Here is a 20,709-nt window from a genome sequence, read left to right as displayed (position 1 = left end):
AAAAAAAAAAAAAAAAAAAAAAAAGAAGCTCAAATATCACCATTTCATGGGACATGTATATGTGTACCTATGAAGCCTGAGGGGGATGTCCTAAGCTCTCTTCCTTCCAGCTCCCTGCTGGGGTGGCTCAACCACTGAACTATACTTGGACCCAGGCTGGGGCCTGGAGAGCTCAGATGGAGGACCCTAAGGTCACCAAAAGAGAAGACCACTGCAGGACATCCTTTTTGTGGTGCCTCTGAAAGGTGGAGACTACCTACTCACTCCTGGGGCATGTAAGGAGTGAAGGACATACAGCAGAAGTCCAGTGACTCACTAGATGGGGAAAGAGAAGTGTTCTGTTACTTGTTGTATAAAGTTGTGGGAAATTCCACCTATTCATCCTGATGCCAGAAGCAAGTGGAAAATTACAAAGCAGAGACAAAGACAGCTCATGCATGACAAGGGCTTCCCCTGTAAGCCCCAACAGAACTGGTCCAGCAGACACCACTGGAAAAAAAAAGCCTCATTTTCTGCTTCCTGACAATGTACTGCTGGTCAAGAGATCCCAACACCCTGCCTATGAAAGGTGTGAATGGTTAAAGCATTGAAAGATCAGGCAAAAAAAGATCCCCAGATTATCAAGGGGACACAGAGGCCTGAAGAATGGTTTATCAATCTGCTGAGACCATAATAAAACACCAGTGACTGGGGAACTTCACCAACAGCAATGCCATTTCTCAAGAGTTTTGCCGGCTGACATCTGAGATTCAGGTGCCAGGAGAACTGGCTCTGGTGAGGGCTCTCTTCCTCACTTACAGGTTGCTTCCTTCTCACTGTGTCCTCAGAGGGCAGAGAGCCAGTTTTTGGGTGGCTCTTCTCATAAGGACACAAATCCTTTATCAGGGCTCACCCTCATGGCCTCATTTAACTTTTTATAAAGACTATCACCAGTCACAATGGAAGCCAGAAAGAACTTTCCCACAGGAACCGAAGGGGATATAATTTAGTCTGATACCAACCCAAACAACTATTACAGCTATATACAAAATAACACTTCAAAATTAAACTTAATGAACTGCTTTGCCAGGCTTTGAGGCACACAACTGTAATATCAGCACTTGAGATGCTGAGGCAGGAGGATCACTGGGAGTTCGAGGCCTGCCTGGGCTACACAGTGAGTTCAAGGCAGCCTGAACTACATATTGACACCGTCTCAAAAAAACAAAACCTAGGGCCAGGGATTTAGCTAGTAGTACTGCACCTGCCTGACAAGTGAAAGGTCCTGAGTTCAATCCCCAGTGTCAGTCAATCAATCAATCAATCAATCAATCAAAAACCAAAACCAAACCATGACAACATGGAAAGGAAGGTCACAGCATGAAATAAAATCAAAAGATACAATTAATATACTGTATGAGTCCCTTAATGTTAAAAAGTCAAATAGACAAAACTATTTTATAGTGTTAAGTCAGGAGAGTAGCTTCCCTGAGGATGAGAAACAATGATCAGAAAGAGGAAGCAAAAGGAGGAGGCTGGGCTAGGGAGAAGCTAAGTGATAGCGTACTTGTCTAGCATGAGTTGAGGCCTTGGATTCCATCTCCAGTAACTGAAAAGCAAAAGGTAAGGCAGGCAGGCAGGATTCTGGGCCACAGAATGCTTCTGCCCTGGGTCAGGCCTATGTAAATGCATTTACTTTCTGTTAATTCATCAATGTGTACATTTATAATCTGAGCGCTTTTTCTGTACGTGTGCTACATTTCAACAGTCAGTAGATACTACCTAAAACTGGAAAATAAGCAAGAAGTCAAGTATATTATTACAGACAAGAAAGTTAAACCTAAAGAAATTAGTTTCCAAGACTATGAAGTGCCATCTCGGGAGACAGGGAAACAGGAGGAACTGGGACAATACTTTTTTTTTTGGATGCTAGGGAATCAAGCTCAGGACCTTGTGCTTTTGAGGCAGGCACAACTCAGCTGAGGTAAATCCCTAGCATCCAATATTATTTTTTTATTTTATTTTTTATTTTTTTGTGCTGGGGATTGAACTCTGGTCGGGTTCTTGTGCCTGTGAGGCAGGCGCCAGAACCACTGAGCTAAATCCCCAGCCCTCAATACTATTTTTTAAAAGAAGTCTGGACTCTATGAATTGTGTAATACAGAACTTGAATACAAATAGTGAAATAAGACGTTTTTCCATGACCATAATGAGGACATCTGGTCAAAGATGGCACGCTAACCATAGGCAGCTCTCTGTTCTCCACCACTTGACAGGTTAACTGAAGAACAAAGATGAGATGTCAGAGAATGGCAGAGGTGCCACCAGTAGAAACAGGTGCCAAACAGTTCCCACAGCAGCACAACTGGTAGGCATAGCAAGACAAGCCTGGAGTGTGCTCAAAGAATGGAAACCTGTGGAGGACCCCAACAAAAAGGCCATCACTCTTCTCAGCCACCAGGAAGCTGAGTGGGCATCACCAGCACCCTCCACATGCCCCACCCCATGCACAGAGCTCTCAATTTGCTCCTAGGACTCCACTTTGGAAAAGTCAGAGTCAAAAATCAGCAGGCAAATGAGGAATGAACACGCACAATGTTTCCTAACATCATCCATCTTTCTATGCAGCATTAAGAAATTAGGAAGCCTCTTCTTCAAAAGGAGACAAATGATGCTCATTACGCACACTAACTTCTATGAGGCCACTGTGAACACCAACTTAGTGCATTAACCCTCTGCTCCTGGGGAAGATATAGGGTCAGCCTTGCACACTGCACAACTAGAGAGCCAGCACTTCAGCACTATGATGGGGAGCCACATTAGACAGCAAAATCATCAGCAAAATCCATTAAAAAAAAAGTGGCACTGGGCCGGGGATTTAGCTCAGCGGTTCGGTGGCCTACCCTGCAAGTACAAGGACCCGAGTTCAATACCCGGTACCAAAAAAAAAAAGTGGCACTAAATACAATGCAGAAAGAATATCTGTTTAGAATGTGATGGCCAAAGCAAAAAGGCAAAATGCCACTCTGTTGGCCCACAGCTGGAGAGATTCACTTTTTTCACTGCACTGTGTCCAAATATTACTGTTTATGTGCTGTGAGGACTGACTTGGGGATAATAAGTAGCTTATTCAATAGATAAATCTGTAAGTATGTGATGTACAAAAAGTGAGGGTACATGTTCTGAAGTGAATGGTGGTGGTGGTTAAATCACAATGCGAAGCAATCACTGTCACTACCCCTACACTTGAAGATGGCCACAACTGCAAATTTTAATGGACATTTTACCACAAGTTAAAAAAAAGTATGCTCATGTGTAATGAATAACTGTTAATTTGTAAGAACTGGGTACTGTATCTGAGTTTTTTCCTTGTACCTCTAGACTGTACATGAACACCCTGAACGCCTTCATACTTTTCAGTTCTGTCATCAGAGTACCAAGGCTTTCTTTCACCCTTCTGTTATTTGCTTCCAAATCTGCTACTCCAAATTTTCAGCTGAAGCAAGCTCTTTTGTGTCATTCACTGTATATCTACTTTGAATAAAAATTTAATTAATCCTTGTCCCCACTCCCAAAAAAGTACTCCTTGCTAAGTTTTGGTATAGTATTAAAGAACAATACCAGCCATGATGTGAAAGGGTACTAAGGCATTTTGCGTTTTTGAACTACATATTTCTTCATATATTACAATACAACATATCCAAATAGTCTGAATACAGAGCATATATGAAAATATAGCAGCTATTAAGCTAGACAGTAGAGATTTACAAAAAATTAAAACATATCACTTCACATTTGTTTTGGAAAAATTATTTTTCATAAAAATGGTGTATGTTAATATGTAACAGAATTACTGTATTTTACATTTCTTAGTATTAATTTATAATATAAAAAATGTAATAGCTATGGCACACATATGAACAGGCTTTGAAGGAGACTTCAATTTCAACTTAAAAGACTTATGAGAAAAGCTTGAGAATTGTTCTAATCAGTGGCACTGCACTTAATCATTGAAATTATGACCACCATGCAGCAATACTGAAAACTACTTAGCATAAAGTTCTGCGGGGGAAAAACAGGACACAAGATTATGACAAAAATATGTTGAAAAAACATGCATACAGAGTATATACAAAAATGAAAATGATATTAAAAATATTATGACTGGGATTTTTTTTTCTATTCTCCAAACCTCTTCTAAGGTTGTTAATGTAGTCTTGACCTAAATCATGATTAAAATATACAACCATTTATCTAAAGTCTTAAGTAGTTAAGTACACCCCAGGATCATGTTGGATCATTCTTATAATTAATAACAAATGCTTACAGAGTATTTAGAATTAGAGGCTGAGTGTAAATGATGTTCAAGACCTAATCCCTCTCCCGATTCCCTTTCTAGAGTCTGCTGCTGTAGGGACAATGGACACTGAAGAAAGAGGCCAGGACACTTTCTGTGAAATGTGAAGGACTAACAGTAATGGTACACAGGTGCATGGAGAAGACAACAATGAGGAAGATATGTCAATAGTTTTCTGGGGCTGGGGATGTGGCTCAGTGGTTCTGCCACCTGCCTTGCAAGTGGAAGGGCCCAAGAGTTCGATCCCTGGCACCAAAAAAAAAAATTGTGACAGAGAATGGAGAAGAGAGCTGAAGAAACACGCAGAGACTGTGGGATCTACCCGGCCCTGCAGAAGGAGGCTCCAGGCATAGTGGTCCTCCCAGGTATACAGAAGACAGGAAGTCACAGCTGATCACAAGTCAAGAGACATACAGGAAGCCTGATGCTCACTGACCCCACCAGTATTGCTAGTTCTCATGAGGCTGGAAACTCATTTTGTGAAAACTAACAAGCCTCTGAATTGGGAGACAGGAATGAAGCAGGGAGGGTGAAAAGAGGGGATTAAGTGATAGACTTTTACTAAGAGCTAGGAAAACCAGCTCTGCCAGATAGAGGATTCTTGTTAGGAAAAACCCATAGAAGGGATCAAAAGACACAAATATATATCTGGGGTCCAAAGCACCAGGCTATTTCTAACAGGCAAACTCTGGGCCACATATGTCCTATGCATTCAAATATCGCTTCTTAGAAACTTTGCAAGGCTCTGCCTTAAACACAAACAGACAACCAGAGGTTACCAGACTTCCAAAGAAAGACTCTAGGAAAGAAGAATCTCAAAGAAAAGAGAAACAAGGCCAGGGATTTAGCTCAGTGGTTCTGCCACCTGCTCGCAAGCACAAGGATCCAAGTTCAATCCCTGATACCAAAAAAAAAAAAAAAAGAGGAAGAGGAAGAGAAGACAAACAGCAGAGAGCAAAATCTATTTTATAAATAGAAAACACACGTTACTATTCTCAGGGAGTCAACAGAAGAAATAGCATTCACAATACCAGAACTTTGGCCAGGGATTTAGCTCAGTGGTTCTGCTGCCTGCCTTATAAGCACAAGGAGCTGAGTTCCATCCCTGATACAAAAAACAAAAAACAAAACAAAACAAAAAAACAGTACCAGAACTCAATGGCAGACAGTAATAGGAGATGAAAATAAGGGGCCCAGGGATGTAGCTCAGTGGTGCTACTGCTTGCCTTGTAAGCATAAGGTCCTGAGTTCGATTCCCGCCCCCCCAAAAAAGATGAAAATAAACAGAAAATTAAAGAGCTAGATGTAGAAGCACAACACAAACACATTTGTTACACAAAGACTGGAAGATAAAAAATGAAAGGTATCTCCCAGGAAGTAAAGAGAGAGATAGAAAACATTTTTAAAATTTCAAAGCTCTATTCAACAGTGCCAGTCTTTCATTACTAATAACTTCAGTAGGGGCAGGGCTGTAGCTTAGTGGTAGAGCTCTTGCCTAGCATGCAAAAGGTCTTGGGTGCAATCAACAGCACAGCTGCCAACAAAATGAAACAAAAACAAAAGGGGTTGTTATTTGAGGGGGTTGAGACAGGGTCTCACTTTGCAACATGGGGTGCCTTAGAATTTGCAGAAATCCTCCAGTCTCAGCATCTCAAATACTGGGATAACAGGTGTGTACCACCACCCTTGGCTAACAAAGGAATTTGAAAATAAAGATTTTAAATTATAAAAGAAAAAGACAACTACCTAGAATTGAAAAAGAAAAATCTCCATATTAAAGGGTCTGATGAGTGGTCAAGAACAATAATAACCAACTCTTTGGCATCCCATTAGGAAACTTCTAAAATACAACACTACACAACTTCTCGGGAGAAAAAAAAAAAAGCTGCATGCTTAAACCACTTACATCATTACGCTCCAGCCTCTGAAAATGCTGTGAACTCAACACAGAGCCCCCCTCAGGCCAGCAGGCCACTGATCACCACCTTGCTGTACTCCACCTCCCTTCTCTAAGCAGTTTCATGGTAACCTTGGAGCTCCCGTAGCCAGGCGCTGACCCTTCCCAAGGCTCCAGCTCTCTCTCCCGTTCTGGGTGACAACTGTCCAATTCTACAAATGCCTTGTCTGTAGCCAGGAGACAAACTATCATACTGTAGATGCAATCAACTTGAGGAGTCTCAAAAGCACAAGAGCTAAGTGAGATCAGTCAATCTTCACATTCTTTTTTGTTCTGTTTTGTTTTTTCAACAGTGTTAGCACTGGAATGCTCCACTACCAAGCTGCTTCTTTTTTTTTGAGGTAGGGTGTCATTAAATTGCTAAGTAGGACTTGAACCCTCCTGCCTCAGCCTCCCAAAATGCTGGGATTATAGGAATGCCCCATGGATGCCAGGCTATTACTTTACATTCTTAAAAACAAGCACTGTGGGGATGAAGGGCAGGTACTATAGTGGGGGAGAGGTGGCCATAAAGAGGCATGAGAGGTGCTTCCTGGAGTAAAGGAGTGACAGTACTAATGTGAATCTACACATATGCTAAAATTCACAGATCACACACACAAATAAAACAAAACACTGTATAACTGTTACAGATCAGTTTAAAAGGTGCCCAAATACAGTGTTACATAACTGCCACAGCCCTCCCATATATTCACAACAGGCAGCAGAAAAAAATCCCACTCATAATAGTAACAAAAATTACAAACAAAGTACCCTGGAACAAATCTGACAAGACAGATGGCTGCACCCTTGTAATCCCAGCACTCAGGAGGCTGAGGCAGGAGGAACACCATGAGTTCAAGGCTGGCCTCGGCTACATAGTGAGTTTGAGGCCAGCCTGAAGTACACAGCAAGACTCGGTCTCAACAACAACAAAAATTTGACAAGAATTACATAAAACCTAGAGAAAAAAGTTACAGGCCTTGAAAAAAAATTGATGTATTTCATATTTCTGGATAGGAAAATCTGGAATCATCAAAATACTAGATTTTGCTCCAAATCAGTTTGAAATTCAACTAATTCCATTAAAGGAAATCTAATGAAGGAATATACTTTTTGTTTTGTACTGGGGATAGAACTCAGGACCTTGTGCTTATGAGACAGGAGGCAGAACCACTGAGCTAAATCTCTAGCCCAAAGGCAATCTAATAAAAATTCTAGTATGACTGTTTCTAGAACACAAAAGAGTTCTAAAATTCACCTGATCTCTGAAAAAAGAGATCAAAGAGGATATAAGAAAATGGAAAGCTATCCCCTGCTCCTGGTAGGAAGAATCAACATAGTGAAAAATGGCCATACTACCAAAACTGCTATACACATTCAATGCAATGCCAATTGAAATTCCAACACTATACATCACAGAACTAGAAAGAAAAATCCAAAAATTCATTTGGAACCATAAGAGATCTAGAAAAGCAAAAGCCATCCTAGGCAACAGACACATGACAGCGGGTATAACAATTCCCAATCTGAAACTATACTACAAATCCACTGTGATAAAAACAGCATGGTACTGGCAAAGAAACAGACCTGAGGATCAATGGAACAGACTGCAAGACACAAAAACAACTCCAGATGTACTCAGCTACCTCATCTTTGAGAAAGGAGCTGACCATCCTCACTGGAGGAAAGATAGCCTCTTTAATAAATGGTGTTGGAAAAACTGGATCTCAACCTGCCGAAGATTAAAACTAGACCCTTATCTTTCAATATGCACTAAATTAAAATCAAAATGGATTAAAGATCTAAATATTAAAGCAGAAACACTGAACTTGCTGGAAGATAAATTAGGCAGAACTCTTGGAGACATTGCCATAGGAAAAGACTATGAGCAAATCCTCAGTAGCATGGGAACTAGCAGAAAGAATCAACAAGTGAGATCTCATCTTATTAAAAAGCTTCTGCACTGCAAAAGAAACCATCAACAGAACTAAGAGACAACCTACAAGGTGGGAAAAAGTTTTTACCAGCTGCTCCTCAGACAAAGGACTATTATCTAGAATATATAAAGAACTCAAAAACAATCAGCCCCCCCAAATATAAAGACCCAATTCAAAAATGGGCATCTGAAATGAACAGACATTTCTCAGACAAAGAAGTAAAAGCAGCAAGTAAATATATGAAAAAATGTTCCACATCACTGGTCATTCAAGAGATGCAGATGAAAATAACACTGAGATTCCACCTCACCCCACAAAGAATGGTTATCAAGAAATCACACAATAACAAATGTTGGCGGGGTTGTGGGGAGAAAGGAACCCTTCTCCATTGTTGGTGGGAGTGCAGACTGGTGCAACCACTATCGAAATCAATATGGAGATACCTCAAAGAGCTGGGACTAAAGGTTCCATTTGACCCAGCCATACCTCTTCTGGGTATCTTTCCAAACGAATTAATAGAAACATATCACAGTGATATATGACCAATGTTTGTAGCAGCACAGTTTGTAATAGCTAAAACTTGGAAACAGCCCATTTGCCCATCTGTTGGAAACTGGATAAAGAAGATGCGGTTTTTCTATAAAACTCAGCCATAAAGAATGAGAAATTAGAATCATTCATAGGAAAATGGATATATATTGAGGATAAAATTCATTTGAAAAGTGCTATGTAGAGCTATGAAAAAAAAGAATATTCTTCGGGGGACTTGACTATCCTAAAACATCAAAATGTACACTCAGAGAGGCAGTGTAAGAACACCATTGAGAGGGCTGGGGATTTAGCTCAGTGGTGCTGCACCTGCCTGCCAAATGGGAGGTATATATGATATATCATCATTGTGTATTGCTAACACTGAATCAAGGGTGTGGGTATAGCATGGTATGCTCCTCCAGCACGAATATGGTCCTGGCTCTGGTCCCCAGTAACACAGACACACACATGAGACTAAGTTAATAGATCAGAAAAGCAAAAGGTCAGATGAGGAAATCTACTATGTGATAAAACAGGTATCTTGCCACCCTAGGTGAAGAACAAAAGCCCTATGCCTTATACTGTATTATCTCCCCCAAAATACACACCAATGAATTAACATTGAAACGTGAGCCATAGGAGTGTTAGAAGAAAAACTTCTTTTTAAATTTGGGACAAAGAAAATCATTCTCACCAAGATATTAAACTCAAATGTAATGGAAAAAAAAAAAACAAAAACAAACTAGGATTAGAGATCCCATTTGACCCAGCTATTCCCCTACTGGGTATCTTCCCAAGAGAATTAAAAGAATCATACCACAGCAATTTATGTGCACCCTCCTTTATAGCAGCATAGTCTGTAGTAGCTAAAACTTAGAAATAGCCCAAGTGCCCATTAACTGGAGACTGGAAAAAGATGTTTTTTCTATAAAATGGAGTACTACTCAGCCATAAAGGAGAAACTAGAGACATTTATAGATAAATGGGTGCACAATGAGGCCATACTCAAGTTAAACAGGACACATATGTGTAAACACCAGTTTCTCTGGGGTGAGAAACTGAAAGTATAAATAAGGATCAAAATGTATAATAATGTGAAATAGGAAGAAAAGGTCCAAAGAGGAAAGGGAAGTGGGAGGGGTAGGAGAAAGGAAAGAAGGGAAAAGAACAAATATGAGAAAAGGAAAAAAATGGAAGCAAAGTCTCTGTAAATAGGGAAGGGTGGAGGGGTTAAAGGGGGCAGGGGAATGGGGAAAAAATAAGAACCAAGATACGTCATGTAAAGATACAAATTTCCAATGATGAATGTCACCATACTGTATACCTAAAATATACTGATAAACTTTTTAAAAATTTTTTCTTTCTTTCTTTTGGTACCAGGGATCAAACTTGGGACACCTTGTGCTTGAGAGGCAGGTGGTAGCATCTTTGAGCTAAATTCCCAGCCCTGTACCAATAAACTTAATGAAAAAAAATGTAATGAGGAAAAATATTGAAAGGTTTTATTATCTACAATTTCAATCCCCCAAAAAAACTTACCTAAAGCAAAAGACATCAAAGAATAGTGTCAAGTAATAATCTAGGGAAGGCATTCAACACCTGTATAACATACAGATCAGATGACTGAAACACACAAATTTAAATTGTTAAGACTTAAAAAAATGGATAAAGGATATGAACAGGAAATATTTTTTAAAAGTTGATGAAAATAAAAGTCTAAACAGTTACCACAGAAAAGCAAGTTTTGATTTTTACACCATTTTCTGTCAGTCGATCCCATGGTTTGAATGTCTGTCCTCCCATACTCATGTTGAAATGTAATCGCCATCATAAAAATATTGTAAAGCAGATACCTCTAAGAGGTAAACTGCCATGGGTGAAGTGAATGGATTAAACTGTTATCACAGGTATGGTCCATTATGAGGAGGATGACTGTGCCTCAGAAGCTCTTCTTGAGGTAGCCTAGCTAGTAGGATCAAAGATGGCTCTCAGAATGATTCCCAGAGAGCCAGGTATGATGGCCTACACCTGTAATCCCACCACTAGGGTGGATGAGGGAGAAAGACTGCAGTGAATTCAAGGCCAGCCTGGGCTACACAGCAAGACCCTGTCTCAAAACACCAAAAAAAGAATGATTCCCAGATAACCTTCAACTTCATTATAATAACATCCGCATGCTAAATGACATCCTCTTAGTGCCATGACAGTTAAGAATTGCCATGACAACCAGAAAGAACCACATACTCAAAATCCTGAATTCCCCACCCATTCCTAGAAAAGATGTGAATGTATTATCATTCATACTCCCCACCCCTTTCTTGTACTGCCCCACCATTACCAGGTCTAGAAGTTGATCTCCAAGTCTATTTCCTGCTTCACCCACTCTTGGCCAAGAATCAAAAGCCTTTTTGTTGCTCAACTGGCAGTTGGTATGTACTGGTTCCACAACTGCCAGCAGACCCAGTTTGGGGTCAAAACTGCTAATGCAGGACAATAATAAAGTAGGTACTGTGTATTTCAAAAAGTGATTTGGGGGTCCAGGGATTTAGCTCAGTGGTTCTGCCACCTGCCTCACAAGCACAAGGTCCCAAATTCAATCCACAGTATAAAAAAAAAAAAGTGATTCAGGACAGCACTGCACGACAGGTGTGACGTGGCACATGGGTAGCATTTTTCTAAAAAGCCAACTCTACTGCAATGTGTATTAGGAATGTAATGAGCCCTGGGCCTGGAATGGGTCTGTCAACTACTTCCCAGAAGTGATGTCCACATGGAAAGGTTTATAGTATACTTTGGGCACAGCGATAGCAAGTGCCAAGACCTAAACACAAGGAATTGCATAGAAGCAGCAACACAGGCTCCATACTATACAATAGGAGCGTGAGGAGGCAGCTTGTTTCATGGTTTTTTTGTTTGTTTGTTTTTCTGCAGTACCATGGAATGAACTCAGGACCTTGCACATGTGAGGCAGTTTCGGTACCACTAAGCTAAATCCCCATTCCTGTTTCATGGTTTTAATGGATTTATTTTTGATAAGGACTGCTGCTAATCAGAAAGCCAATACTGCAAAAGCTGGAAAAGTGCACCTTCCTGCCTAATAACCTATCAAATATGGGCCACCAGAAGAACTGCAAGAGAGATGAAATAAACCTGTAAGAACAGAAAACTGTACTAGTTTGTAAGTATCATGAGCTTATAAATATAACTGTGTGAATAAAATTCAAGACAATTTTCATTATGGTGGCAGATATTTTCTACTGAAAAAAGAACACATCACTATTTTGTTTTTTTGTTTGTTTTTTGGTGTTTTTGAGACACGGTCTCACTATGTAGTTGACACTGACCTGGAATTCACTATGTAGCCTAGGCTGGTCTCGAACTCACAGCAATCCTCCTGTCTCAGCTGCTCAAGGGCTGGGATTAAAGGCATGAGTCATCACATCCTGCTCTATTACTATTTATTTTTAAAGGTAAAGATTTATTCTCTCAATATAGCCAGCCAAGGTAGTACATGCCTGTGATTCTAGCAGCCTGAGGGTGTAAGGCAAGAGAATCTCAAACTCCAGGCCAGCCAGGGCAACTTAACAAGACTTGACTCAAAATAAAAAATAAAAAGGAGCTGAGGGAGGGACACAGCTCAACCTGAAGGCTCTGGGTTCAATCCCCTCTATGACAGAAACAATAACAAAGTATTCACTCACTAACGTGAGTACAGTAATGAAAACACACACACACACACACACACAGACTCCCAATTAGCATATTTCATGTTCTTTAAAAATGTTTGCTTAGAAATAATCCCATCTTCCTCTTTCTCCCACATAGAAATAAAAGTGTCATGACAAATAAGCACAGTTCATATTTACCTCTCTGCCTGTAAGGATGTGTCTCGCCAATTTCACTTTTGCAAAGTTCCCCTTGCCGATTGTTTTCAATAGTCTGTAGTTTCCTATGTGAGGCTGTTCATCTGTACAGGAAGCTATTGAGTTTCTACACCGAGCTCCAGAACGCCCAGTGCGGGAGGTAACATCTTGTCGCCCATCTCCATGCGAGGTGTGCTACAATGTAACATACACAAAGACAAGGAAATAAGAGAACAAGTACTGCTTGCCAAACTTTAAAAGCTTCTCGGCAAAGTAAGGAAACATCACTGCTTTAATTTTAATCCTGAAGTTTCTAGCATTTCTAAGGAATTTAACCACAATATAAATTTATGAGAAAATAAATGTTAGAAAATCAGATGTTGCAGTTCAATTGAGTTTGCCAAAAAGAAATTAGTCCATAACATGATTTCTCAATTTATGACAGTGCAAAAGCAATACACATGCAACAAAAACTGCACTTCAGTTCTAACCTGTCCACAGGCAGCAGGGTACAGGAACATGTCCTGGAGGGAGGGCCAAAGCTAAACAGCATACCACACACTAGCATTTCTTTGGTAAGTTTCATGGGACGCTCAACACTTCATTATAAAAGTCATGTGGGGCTGGGGATGGAGCACTCACAGCGCTGTGCCACTTGGCAAGTACAAGGTCCTGAGTTCAATTCCCAGTACTGGGGAAAAAAATAGGCATGTGTTTTATGACTTTGCCAAAATGTGGCTAATTTAAGTATTTCTGAGCACATGTAAGCTATGATGGTTGCTAAGTTAGTGGTATTAAGTGCATTTCCCACTTAACGGCATTTTCAATTAAAAATGGTATTATGATTTAACAGAAAGTGTCCCCCAGAGACTTTTGTATTAAGGGCTTAACCCCAATGCATCAGTGTTCAGAAGTGGAGCCTGGCAAGAGGAGAAGGTCAGTCACAGGGGCAAGCCATTAAAAGATTATGTCTCTTCTCACCTTTTCTGCTCTGATTCCTGGCTGCCACAGACACAGGTGAGCAGCTTCCTCACCATGCCCTTCCCTCTTGATGTTTCTGCCCCGGAGCCAGCTAACCATGGACTGACACTTCTCAAACTGTGAGCCGAAGAAAACTTCTTAGCTGGGCATGGTGTTGCACACCTATGATCCCAGTACTTGGGAGGCTGAGGCAAGAGGCCTACAGCGAGTTCAAGGCTAGCCTAGGCTACACAGTGACTTTCAGACCAGCCTAGACTTCATAGTAGGACCCTGCCGCAAAAACACAAAACAATCATCTGTATTTTGAATATGTGATGTCACATAAAACAGCATTAACAGAACTCCCTGTTTAACTTCTGTACATGCTAGCAACTACAGTACAACTGCGCTTGATTCTCACCACAACCTGTGAACAGCAGAATGCTAAATTCACCATTCACCAGAAGGACAGGGCCACATAACTGTGTTCAGTGAGAAATCCACAGAGAAGCTGGAGGGATTTCCAATTTCTTTTTACATTACAGTGCCAACAGTGATACACTCCCTTTTTTGCTATACATATTAGTTCTTTAAAACTGTCCATATTTAGAAAAGCCACAGAGCTCATGTAATCACTATAATTAGAAGGCACAAAATTAAAACATTCCATTTACATATCTATAACATTTAAAAATTTTATCTAAACATATTTGGTCCCCAAAATTGTTTCATTTTGTATCTATGAGGCAGAGAACCAACCTAAAATTTGAGAGGTCACCTAAGTACCCTCCATGAGAAGAACTCAGGCTTACAAGGTTTTTATTTTGTTTGGTTTTGGTGTTGGTTTTTTGAGATGATCTCACAATGTACTTCAGGCTGGCCTCAAACACATGATGATCCTCCTGGCTCAGCCTCCTGAACGCTGGGATTATAGGCATGTGTCACCATGCTTGGCAGGCTTACAAGTTTAAAACAACTTTATATGATGCTTCAACTCTTTCGAAACACAGCTTGGTCTCTTCTGTAAAACAGAAGATGTGTACCTACACATCCTTTCTAACCCTTAAACTAATAGGCCACCCCCTCTACATATTGGTAGACTTTTCAAATTTAAAAAGTATACAAAGCCCAAGTGTGACAATAAATGTCAGTTCTCCAAATATTTTGTATTTCAGAGATATTCAAAGTCAATTTTATATTAGAAAGTACATAGACAGGGCTGGGGGTTTAGCTCAGTGGCACTGCACCAGCCAAACAAACGCAAGGTTCTGAGTTCAATCCCCAGTATTAAAAAAAAAGTAGACAATTATTTCTTTCACTATAAAAAAAGATTTAACACTGAACAATTTATGATCTTAAAAAACTAGTAGCCAAGTAGGATTAAAATGGAATTTCCTTTGCACTTTCAGACCATAATGCTAAGTAAATCAGACTCACAAGCTTGTGCCTCATATGATTTCCTTATATGAAAAATTTAATAGTAATGGGGAGGAAAGAGAAAGAAAAAAGTAATTATATTCTAAATATGTTTCTATGTTTCTTTAGTCAGTCTCTGGTTTGGCTCTAATATTGTGTGAGAGCTCACTCTGCAGGATTTACATTGCCTTGGATATGTTAAGGCCCTTATTGTTATGATTGGTTTTTTTTGTTGGTACAGGGGCTTGAACTTGGTCCTTGCGTGTGGCATGGGAGGCAGGCGGCAGCACCACTGAACTAAATCCCCAACCCTAAACTTGGTCCATTTTGAAAAATAAAGAATTCCCAGGTTGGGAAAATCTTATAAAGACAGAGCTCTGTGATTATCTAGATTTAACAGGAGGAACTGGGAGATGATAGCTGGTAGGTAGTGTTTTGATTTGAGACTGTAGTTGTAACTGTAAGGGCTGGGACAGTGGTTCCACCGCCTGCCTCCCAACAGCAAGGTCCCAAGTTCAATGCCTGGTTCCAAAAAAAAGAGAACTGATTCAGTAACTGTACAACTCTGTCAATGTGCTAAAATCTACTGAATCTTACATTTTAAGTTTATAAATTGTGTGGTACATAAATTTTTAGATTAATAAAGTTGCTGTAGGGGCCAGGAATTTAGTTCAGCAGTCTGCCACCTGCCTTGCAAGCACAAGGTCCTGAGTTTGATCCCCAGTACGACAAAATAAAAAAGTTGTTGTATAAAAAATTTTTATAAAAAGAATTTCCTTGAAGCCGGACGTGGTGGTGCACGCCTGTAATCCCAGAACTTGGGAAGCGGAGGCAGGTGGATCACTGTGAGTTCAAAACCAGCCTGGGCTACATAGTGAGTTCCAGGTCAGTCTCAACTACATAGTGAGACTCTGTCTCAAAAAAAAGAATTTCCTTGATAAAAATCAAGAGACCAAAAAAAAATCACAGACCAAAAGAATCCTCCAACAAATATTATACTAAGGGAAGAAACTTTAGAATCATTTAAGAAAAAAAAGAAAAAAGAAGATAAGGACCCCCATATCAATACAGATTGAACATCCTTAATCTAAAATGGAATACTTCAGCTCTTCTCACTGGCCGGCTCCCTCATAGTAAGCATTTTTGTCGCTTTCACTTTTAGTAAATCTTCCTCTTGATGCTCCTTAGAAAGTAAATAAAATGAAATGAAATGGGACACTCAAAAGGCTTAATTTCAGACTTTTCTGGATTTAGAATTTTCGGATTAGGAGAGCTAAACAGATAAAGTCTAAGTAAATATTCCAAGGTACAAAAAACTCTGAAATCACAAATACTGAGCCGGGGGTGGGGGTGGGGAGGGGTTCTGCCACCTGCCTTTCAAGCACAAGGACCCAAGTTCAACCCCTGTACCAGAAAAAACAAATACTGGGCTGGAATGTACTTTAACAGCACAATGCCTGCCTGGCAAGCATGAGGCCCTGAGTTCAATTTGCAGTTATCAAAAAAAAAAAAAAAATTAAATCAAATACTTCTGGTTCCAAGCATTTTTGAGTAAGGGACACAAGTTTTGGTTTGTTTGTTTTGTTTTTTGAGACAAGGTCTTATAGTTAAGGCTGGCCTTCAAACCCACTGTGTTGCCCAGGCTGGCCTCTGAGGGCTGGAGTTATAGGCATGCACCACCATGCCAGGAAACTTGTACCACTATGTAACAATACTGGAGCTGATGACCAACTAACTCTTTAAGCAAAGAAAGTTTTAAGATGTGAGCATTGGCAGGAAAGAAATATAACCATTATTACTGTACTAGTTTTTGCTATTTTTCTGCTAAATCTAAAATTATTTCAAACTAAAAGTCCAGTAGGGCCAGGGATTTAGCTCAGTGGTTCCACCACCTGCCTTGCAAGCGCAAGGACCCAAGTTCAATCCCCAGTACCAAAAAAAAAAAAGTCCAGTAAATAGATATACTACAAGGCCACAGTTAAGAAAAAAACAAAGCTGTGGGATACTGGCACAAGAACAGAAAAATAGCTGGGCAAGATGGTGCACACCTATAGTTCCAGCTTCTCAAAAGGCTGATTCAGGTCTGAGACCCTGCCTCAAAAAAACACCAGAAAAATATATCAATACAACAGGATACAAACGAAAATACATGAAGATATAGAGACAAATGATACAGTGAAGGGAGCCCTACTAAAAGTATCTAAGATATGAATAGGAAAGGAAAACTGCCAACTGTTCCAGAAGTCTAGTCAAATTTGTTTGTTTTTTTTCCTTTTTTTGCCAGACAGGTCTCATTCTGTAATTTAGGCTGGCCTAGAACTGATGGCAGTGCCTCAGCCTCCCAAGTGCAGAGATTAATGGCATGGCCACACTAGGCCAGTTTTACTTTTAGCAAAACAATTGTTACTGGAATAGCAGATGAACAAAAAGTGATATAATGAATAATATACTTGTGGGGGGGTTGAGACAGGGTCTCACTATGTAGTTGAGACTGACCTGGAACTCGCTGTGTAGCCCAGGATGGTCTCAAACTCAGAGTGATCCTCCTGCCTCAGCCTCCCAAGTGCTGGGATTACAGGAGTGGGCCATCACACCTGGCTGAATAATATATTTTTTAATCCTCAGAAGATCAGATATAAACTGTGGCTAAAGAAAGCTTATAATTAAGCTGTACATGATGGCACACACCTATAATCCCAACACTTGGGAGGCTGAGGCAGGAGGACTGCAGCAAATCTGAGGCCAGCCTGGGCTGCACACAGTGAGTTCAAGACCAGTCTGAGTTACACAGCAAAACCTGCCTCAAAATAAAATGGGGAGTGGGGGGGGGGTCTCGCAAGTTAAAGCCCAGCCTGCCCAATATATGGACCTGGTGAGATGCTGTCAGGAAAGTAGATATAAAAGGAATAAAGATGTGCTATCTACCTCACAACGAATGAAATCATTCACAATGTATTAATACCTCATAACAAATGTAATCATTATGTACTGTTAACCTATACTAATAAAAAAAAAAAAGGGAGGGAAGGCAGGTAGACAAGCAAGCTAGCTATGATTTAGTAACTATGGGCCAGATTTGCTAGGCAGCTCTTGTGACTGCAGTCTCAGCACAACTGTAGTCTCATTACTCAGTAGGCTGAGGCAGGAGGATCACTGCTAGTTCAAGGCTGGCTTTGGCTACATAGTTAGTTCAAGGCCAGCCTGAACAGCACAGCAAGACCCTACATCAAAAAACCAAAAAATAAAATAAAATAAAATAAAATAAGAAAAGAAATCAAGACTTTTCTTCTTACCCTTTTCCCTGGCCCAGTTCCCTAAAACAGGCAGCCAGGCTTGAACCTACACTGGAATTTGTCTGGCCCAGAGAGAAAATGAAGGACACTTCCAGAAGCCTAGTCTTCAAGACTCATCCAGATGTACACAACTTGGGATCAGTCTGCTTTGTTTGTTTTTGGTTTTTGAGACAGGGTCTCGCTTGTGCAGTTCAGGTTGGCCTCAGAAATCACAGTGATCCTCTTGCCTCAGCCTCCCAAGTGCTGGAATTACAGGTGTACACTCAGTCTTAAATATAGGCAGAAAAAAGGAGAGGGAGAGAGTGGAGGGAGGGAGACAGGTGGGAGGGGCAAGCGCACACTCTTATGTGGCATGGAATTTCTCCAATATCGTATGATATTTTAGTCAAGAAATAAAATTCTGGGCCGGGGATTTAACTCAGCGATTCGGTGGCCTGCCTTGCAAGCGCAAGGACCCGAGTTCAATCCCAGTACCAAAAAAAAAAAAAAAAAGAAATAAAATTCTGATGGAAAATGATTCAGTTTAGAATTCAACATAGAGCCAACATATCAATCAAGTATGAGGAAAATAAAGATGTTTTCAGGCATGCAAGGCTTTAAATGTTTTACCTCCCAGCAACTTTCTCAGGAAATCACTAGAGGAACTGCTCCAATGAGACTTGAGAATGAAACAAGAAAGGGGAAGAAAAGAGGTCAAGGAAAAAGGAACCAACAAGAAAGGTAAAGGGAATCCTAGGAGAAGGGTGCTGGGAAATCCAAGGATGACTACACAGTAGGCCTGGTGCAGAGGGACGACAGTGACGAAATGCCCACGGCTCTTTACACAGAGGGGAGGTGTCCAAAGCGCCATGTCACAGACTCATAAGCAAACCAAAATAAAAGCTATGGACTCTAGGGTGCCATGCAAGTGCACAGGTGAAAAACTCATCAAGGCAAGCTGTCAGTCGCTGCACACAGCCACAGTAAAGCGCAGTGCGTGAGGTGATCTAACCACAATGAGGACAGAATTAGTGGGGGGAGGGGGAGAGGCACAGGACTAAAAGATGGAAGAAGGGGAAGGAGGAAATGGCCTAAAAAATGTGTAACCCATCACACAGGAGGCTGGGATCACTGCCAGCCTGGGCTACATAATGAGTTCAAGACCAGCCTGAACTACATAGCAACATGCTGTCTCAACCCAGCCCCCCACCCTCAAACCTCTCATTTTCCTTAGGAGAACTAAAGGGAAATCAAGTAGCAGTAGCAGCATATTTAGTTGTTTAGAATTATAGACATATGTATTTTTTTAAAAATACAAAATAGTAACTTCTGACCTGATATAAGGACTGCCATGAGTTCAAGACCAGCCTGGGCTACATAGTGAATTCAGGACCAGCCCAAACTACATAGCAAAACAAAACAAAAAACTGTTAAAAAAATAAATCAACTTGCTAAAAAAAAAATCTATCAATCAATCAATCAATCAACTATCTCCCCTCTGGATAAGCAGCCCCTCTTAACACGTTTGCAGAGCTGGGGTCATCATTCATAAAGCTGATGTACGTGGACAAATTGGTGAAAGGATGTATCCATACACAGGAGAGATTATAATGAATCATATATACATTAGTCATACACAAACATATGTGGAAAAATAACAATCTGATTAAAACTCTGAAATCAGGCTTGGGATTTAGCTCAGTGGCACCTCACTTACCTGGCAAGTGCAAGGTCCTAATCTCAATTAATGAAAACGTTATATGCTGTAACATGGGCTTAGATTAATAATATCAATGAGAAAGAAAAATACGACGGGAACTGGAGGAGGAAAGGGAAAGGAATTAAAAAACAAGAACAAGCTGTGATATGTACATGTAGCCACTCCCCAAGATGACTGTAAATTACATGACTGCAAACATGTGCTAATAAAATTAAAAACAAAAACCAACTGAACAAAACAATTAATGGCAATTTCTTATCTTAATGCTATTCTGCAGGCTGTCCTTTCTGCCTTGCTTCTTCCCTCCTCTATCTACCACTCAAGTCAGTTCCTACACTGAAGTACTTCAGGAGGGTCTCCTTACAAACAGGTTGTCTCACTTATCCTCTACTCTCAAGACACAGGCCTGGCATACAGTAGCAGGTGTGGGGCCACAGGGTGAGTGAACAGTCAAGACTTGTCCGCCTAGACTATGGTTTGTATGGGTGAGGAATGAAGATGTATTAAAGCTACAAAAGACAGGCCAAGAAGTGTGAATACTAAATCCAAGACTAGATTATCCAATTTTTACACTAGAATATATTTTCTCCAGACTAACACTACAGAAGCTATCATAAGAGGAAATTAACACTTAGCAATGTCATTATGTAGAGTAGACTAAGCCAAACACTTTATAGGTGTTCTTTCTTTCCTTTTTTTTTTTTTTTTTTTTTTTTTTTTTTTTGGTTTTTCTAT

At 40.3% G+C, this 20,709-nt stretch overlaps 1 protein-coding gene across 10 annotated transcripts in view; it reads right to left on the bottom strand.

Moving 5' to 3' along the window:
- Mark3 (microtubule affinity regulating kinase 3) overlaps positions 1–20,709 on the bottom strand; it is an 89,682-nt gene that overhangs the window by 58,204 nt on the left and 10,769 nt on the right. For all 10 annotated transcript variants that reach the window (XM_033766839.1, XM_033766828.1, XM_033766829.1 and 7 more), the window contains one exon: positions 12,610–12,801. The gene's annotated coding sequence lies outside the window, so the exon portion shown is untranslated. Of the gene's footprint in view, positions 1–12,609; positions 12,802–20,709 lie in introns of those variants that run through there.

The sequence above is a fragment of the Fukomys damarensis genome, unplaced genomic scaffold, assembly GCF_012274545.1.
Source record: "Fukomys damarensis isolate Sample0158 unplaced genomic scaffold, DMR_v1.0_HiC HiC_scaffold_21, whole genome shotgun sequence".
NCBI lineage: Eukaryota > Metazoa > Chordata > Mammalia > Rodentia > Bathyergidae > Fukomys > Fukomys damarensis.
The sequence above is the reverse complement of the archived record's forward strand: the minus strand, read 5'-3'. Positions and strand labels throughout refer to the sequence as shown.